We start from the raw sequence: 6818 nt of genomic DNA, 5'->3' as shown, positions 1-6818 counted from the left end.
TTCGACTCCGCAGCATAATGTTTTCGTTTTCATCCTTACCATATACTACTCCTGGCATGGTAGTAATTTATATTGCATTTGTGTCGGTCGATTTTGTGTGAAGCCATGAGGCCAAGACAGAGTGTCGCGATGAGTGACAACGAGGCGGGGGGCGGATGGCGAGGTCGAACCAGGCACGGCATGGAGCCAGGGACGACGCGGCAACGGTGTCGCCCGATGGAGGTCAGTTGGAGATTGACAGGTTGAGGACGGAGGAGCGATGCGGGGAGATTGTACCGATGGATATGAAGATGGTTGGGAGCAGCGGCAGCACCGAGTAAGTGACTAGGCTTGCAGTAGCAGGCAGTTCGAGCGGTGTCGGCCAAGGCGGTTCAAGGAGGAAGAAGAAAATGAAGGAGGAGAAAGATGAAGCCTTAGTGGTTGAATTGACGAAATAACTGAAATATTCGGGCGGCATCATGCAAGGCGGTTCAAGGAGGAAGAAAAAAATGAAGGAGGAGAAAGATGAAGCCTTAGTGGTTGAATTGACGAAATAACTGAAATATTCGGGAGGTGTCGGGCAAGGCGGTTCAAGGAGGAAGAAGAAAATCAAGGAGGAGAAAGATGAAGCCTTAGTGGTTGAAATGATGAAATAACTGAAATATTCGGGCGATGTCGAGCAAGGCGGTTCAAGGAGGAAGAAGAAAATGAAGAAGGAGAAAGATGAAGCCTTAGTGCTTGAATTGATGAAATATTTAAATAGAAAAAAACATGAAGCCTTAGTGGTTAAGTTGACTAAATAACTAAAATAGAAAAAACATGAAGCCTTAGTGCCTGTTCGGCAGCCCTCAGCGGAGCGGAGCGCGCGGACCGGCCTTTTATCAGCTCCGCAAATTAAAACTAGATTGCCACTCCGCTCCGGCGTGGAGCGGAGGGAATCCGAACGCGCCCTTATTGGTTGAATTGACTAAATAACTGAAACAGAAAAAACTAAGGCTGTCCTCTGGTAATATTTGTCTTGGTCACATTTTATCGAAGGATGAAACGGAGAGGGGGGAATTTTGCCGTGGATAAAGAGTGAATGCAGCCACACACGATGGTGTGCCTTCGCATCACCCACCAAGATTAACATCGCCGTCGCGCACCTGTGCGACTAGCCTACCAGGCAACCTCTTATTTAAACACAGTGACTCACGATAGTTTCAAATATGTTCATTTCCCACAATATACAAAATTTAAGATAGTTTCAATTTTTTTTAAAAAATCATATTTTTTCATAAAAATGTAACTTCAATTATCAGATTGACATGTATCTTGAATAAAAAGAAATTTGTGTGAAATGTATGTGGAATGTTTCTGGAACTGATTGAATATAAAAAATAATAGAAATGTGTGGAATATACGAATTATATTTGTACATTGTTTTGAACGAATAAAAAATTGATAGTTGTATGAAATGCTTCTGAAACTGATTAAAAAACAATTGAAGTTTGTTTGAAATGTCCGTGAATATTTCTGACATTGATTGAAATGTCACTTGAATAATTAAATTTTAAATATTTATAGCTATAATTTTATATTTTGGGGAAGATTATGTAAGTGGCAAGAAAATAATTGAAATTTTGAGTAATATACAACAGTATGAATTTTTGAAAATGAGACAGAAATAATGAAGGATTCGTGTAAGAATATACCCATTGGAGGAAGACATATTTTGTTTTAATTTTTTGTGTTGATAATAATAACATAAACCAAACTCATTTCAAACAATACTGTTTTGTGATTAGCATGGATGAGTCCACAACACCCGGGCGGCGACTATTAGGTTTAGTTTGAATTGGTCGTCGCCCAAATATTGTGGTGTGGCTGTCAGTTTTGAAATTTGAATTTGTGTAGCTATGTTGGAGAAGGGGGTGTGGAAAACTTGACCAGAACACAATAGAGACTTTGTGAGAGGCAAGCAAGCAAACAAGTTATTGCGGGATACTGACGTCCCGTTCAATTGAATTCTACTACAGTACGTTGGATGAAAGATGCATGAACCTGCTCTCGAGTAGTTGGCCCGCCGTGTTAATTTCTACCCTCTCTCTCTCTCACCGAGCATTTTTTATGACTGACTGCGCACTCTTGTGCGTTTGTTGGTGAGCAATGAATGAACTGAGGTAGTAGTACTACTCCGTATTTGTTTGTGAAGAGCCAAGGCAAGCCAGGGAGGGAGGCTGGTCATTCATCATTCCACTGAACTGAAGCAACCTCGTGGGCGAAGGGCAGACAGCTACTCGAGTCGATGGCTAACAAGGCCGGACGCCCGAGAACCCCTTAGTCCAGGACTCTCTCAGTAGCCCTTGAACCTGCCTTCAATTACGAGGAGTCTGACGCGCAGATTTGTCTTCGGCATTGCAAGGCGGGTTCCCTTCTTCCGAACTCCAGAATAGTCTTCGGACGCAGTGAGTATGTCCGGACCTATAACATGAATACCAAACCCACAACCATAGAGAGCACAATATTCCACGAGTCCAATTTGCTGACAACCTTTCGTAACGTGACATCACACCGCGGCCCGGTTATTATTCGAACCGTTTTCTCAACCCGCTACTTGCACATATTGCGAGGCGGTTTTATTGGCACGTCTCGTCGAAGCAGAGATCGTGTCCCCTTATCACGGAATTCTCATCAATACGGGCGTGGGTAACCCAACCGCGCCATTAGTACGGTGCTTGGGAAATAAGCGAGCATCTAGGGCAGGTGGGGAGGCGCATGACCCCTGCTGCCTTTATAAGGAGGCAAGGACTCCTCTTTTTTCTTTTCACCCTCACCTTCTTCTTCCTCTGCTCATCCGTTCTCGAGCTCCAACGCCCAAGCTTTCACCTTCCTCGCAAAAACAGTCCAACCATGTCCGGAGCGGGAGGCAAGTGGATGGCCTCCTCCGTTACGAAGGAGGATATCAAGAAACTTCGGGGGGCCGGATACCTGTCCACAGATATCGCACATCGGCTTCCGGCCAAGGGGCAGATCATTCCTACCCCGAAGCCCCAGGAGAGGGTAGTGTTTCTCTCTCACTTCGTCTGCGGGCTGGGATTCCCCCTTCACCCCTTCGTCCGCGGACTGATGTTCTACTACGGGCTGGACATCCATGATTGCCCCCAACTTCATCCTCAACATCTCGGCGTTTATCATCGTGTGTGAGGCGCTTGAAGGTGGGCCAGGGCGGTGCTGTCACTGCTCAAGGGCCCGCCTGCATTACTACCAGTAGTATCCTCACAACTCAAATCAGAGAAAAAAACAAGACAACTCGAAAAATTAGTGCACTTATTTTAAAATGGAAGGAGTAGCTGCTGTTTTTTTTTCCAGAGAAAATCAAAGCTTGCGCCTCCATGGTCCTATGAAGATGAGGCGGCGCCGACAAGAGGCAAGCGAAACCCTAGCTGATCGCTTTGATCGTGGGAGCGAAGGGGTGAAAACAACAACAAATTGAAGCAGAGAGCATTACATTGGCGCTCCTTTGCTTGTCATATATAAGAGATGTCCCACATCATGCTACTGTTATGGATCATCAATGCAGTTAGGCACTTGGGATTGTTTATGTACCGAGGGATTTACTTTGCTTTTTGTCGGTAAGTCTGTATTTAACATAAAACCGTGTTTTCATAAGCGTGAACACTTATTTACTTGCATGAAGAATATTTAGGAAAAATGTCTGCCAAATTTATGTACATAACGCTTGAGTATTTTTCAAATACGTGCGTACATTTAAAAAATTGTGCAAAAATAAGTTTATAGCTTTTAATGAATCTTTTTTAAAATTCTGATTTTTTAAGAACATGAACATTTGTGAGAAAAAATTAAACATTTTTTAAAAGATTTGAAACTCCAAAAAATAAGAAAAAGAAAAAAAGGTAAAGAAAAGTATAAAAGGAAAACTTGTGAAACAAACAGAAAGAAAAACATCGAACCAGACAAACCGCTATTAAACCTATGGAAGAGAATCAATTCGAAAGAAAATCGCTCATGCTCTTCTGCTATTGAGACCTGACACATGAGGCCGCCGCTGTGTATTTGCCGAACAACTTGACACAATAAACTTCAAATACAGAACTCGGGAGCGAAAGTACTCTTCTCATCTCGAGCTCGGCTGAACAATAAGATTAAAAAAATCAAAATAGTCTGATTTTTTTGCAGCAAATATTGAGAAATGTTTTGATTGCTTGCAAAATTTAAACATGGAATGACTTTCATGAAAGACGTGGCAAAAAAACGATGCTCCAAAATGCTTTTGAAAATAACATTTTTTGGAGCATTGATATATTTTTTTCACGTCTTCCACGAATGTCATTCCATGATGAAAGTTTGCAATTAAGCAAAAAAATTATCATTGTTTACAACGAAAAAACTTCATAAATTTTTGATTTTTTTTTATTTTACTGTTTATCCAAGCTCGCATGAGCTCGAGCTAAGATCAACCGCTTCCACTTAGGAGTGCCTATTTCGCGCCTTTAGCGCTCTACGTCACTAGCTTAATGGCCCACGGCCTAGTAGCGCTAGCTCTTTGCTCCTCTCACCTCATGCATAGGTGCACCTTTTCTCATGGCGCTAGCTTAAAAAAAGACAGCGACCGCCGGCTAAAAAAAGAACTCTCTAGTTTCTGGTAGATTTGAATTTTTTCACAAAATCAGTAAGCATTAACAAATTTTAAAATATGTTCATGATTTTTTTTTAAATTCATAGGTTAATAGTCACAATTTTAAAATTATTCATTAAGTATAATACTGTTCACTATTTTGAGAAATGTCTTCGAATTTTACAAATATTCATGGATTTGAGAAAACATTTATGAGTTGTAAAATTATTGAAGAACTTTTAAAATGTGCCAAAATTTTAAAATGCTCATTAATTTTTAAAAATGAGATAAAAGAGGAGAGGAAAAATGAAATAAAATGAACATGGGAAAACCGAAAAGAAACGCATATGGTTGAGGGTGCATTTTCTTTTCTACGGCCGTGGATGAGATGTGGGTTTGAATTTGTAACGCAGGTTGCAATCAACTTGCACACAGGTAGTCTTACCTCTGGGTACTTATGATTCAATTCTGGGAATGGATTGGCTTGAAGCGCATAGTCCAATGACAGTGGATTGGATTGCTAGGACAACCGTGATTAACACCTCCAAGGGTACTGTCCAATTGCAAGGACATTCTTCAGTTAGCACAAGTACAGAGATTGACAGTCTGCAGTTATTGAGCATGTTGAAGCAAGGTGCTGTATCTCATATGGTTCAGATATATCAGGTGGAATGTTGAGTACAGGAAGAAAAACGAGCAGCGATTGAGGTGTTGCTCAAGGAATTTGCAGATGTCTTTAAAGAACCACAAGGCTTACATCCCCGACGCATTCATTCCTGAGATGATGCCAGTCAGGCCCGGCGTACTGCAGCAATTCATATTTCATCGTCAGGGTAAATTAATTTCAAACTCAGGCCTGGTGAACGTACAGTTGTCACACCACCAAGCACCTAGGTGAATTCAGAGGATGACCGCGAGAGAAACATATATCGAATTAGGGATGCACGTTTACGCCACCCAGGGCACGGCGGCTACGGGTTTACCCCCAGTAATAGGAAGATGAGCTCCAGGGATCTCATATAGATCCAGGCATTTTTACCCATTACAACCAGTGAAAGCTAACTTCAATGCTAAAGTAAAGCTGGTGAACAAGGAAGGAAGCAGTGAAAGGTAATTCAAATAGCGACGGCTCCTGTCTTCAGAGCCGTTCGATGCGTGATGAGGGGTGGTGGTGTGTCGTAACTCAGGACAAAGCGGTAGGCTGCCATTAGATGAAGATCAGACGGTCGACGACGAGGCCACCGCGCCAACCGCCGGGTGTCGATTTCTTCAGTTAACAGCATGACAAGTGTTGATTTCTTCAGAAGATGCAGTCTGGTTGTTTCTGAAAAAGGAGATGTGTAAGTAATTGGCATGGCTCTGCCGGTCCGAATATTTTGTGTTACACTAGTTTCGGATGACCGAAATACTAACCATCGCACACACAGTATGAATGTGAATGGTGTACTCATCGAAGCAATTTTATTCTGAGCGGCATCACAAGGCTGATGATGGGCTTCAGATATACCAACTAGCTGCAGGCTATGCTTCTTCTAGCCTGGGCAGTGTTTCTTCTTCTTCTTCTTCCTTGCATGGCTTCAGATACTCCGTGGACTGGTTGCAAGTCAATCCATCACCCTCCTTGGCAGTCGATTCTGAAATGTTCTCAAGTCGGTTAACCGGATAAGAAGATGGAGCTGGTTCGCAGAGTTGAAGTTCGCTGGGGCCTTATTACCTTGCAGGAATGGATGTTCCTTCCACGCAAGCAAAATCACTGTGAGCCTGTAGGGTTAAAGGTAGTATCATGCAATTGTGAGCTTCATATTTGCTGTACTATCGTATCTCTACTTTTCTTCCCCCAAAACAGTAGCTAATCGTGATAATCTGAACTGATGATGAAGAACAGTTTGAAGTTTGAGAAACATACCTGATTCAGGAATCCAACTTTGGCCCTTTTCCCTGATTCCTACTGGTTCAATCCATACTGCAGAAACATAAAAGTTAGTTATTTGGTTGTAACCGACATATGCTATTTCGTTAGTAACAAGGTCTTGTAAACTTACCGTAATAATTCTTACATGAAAACTGTATTTTAGTATGGCCCATAACTGCAACCTGAGTTTCTTCAGGAGATTCCTCACAACAATTTCACACCGTGGAGAGCCATGATACCGGCCACATTATTGGAGGCGTGCAGCTTGGAGATCCTTGAATGGTGGATCTACAAAACGAAGCAACATCA

Source organism: Triticum dicoccoides, unplaced genomic scaffold (genome assembly GCF_002162155.2).
Source record: "Triticum dicoccoides isolate Atlit2015 ecotype Zavitan unplaced genomic scaffold, WEW_v2.0 scaffold21853, whole genome shotgun sequence".
Lineage (NCBI taxonomy): Eukaryota > Viridiplantae > Streptophyta > Magnoliopsida > Poales > Poaceae > Triticum > Triticum dicoccoides.
This window is presented reverse-complemented; position numbering follows the sequence as displayed.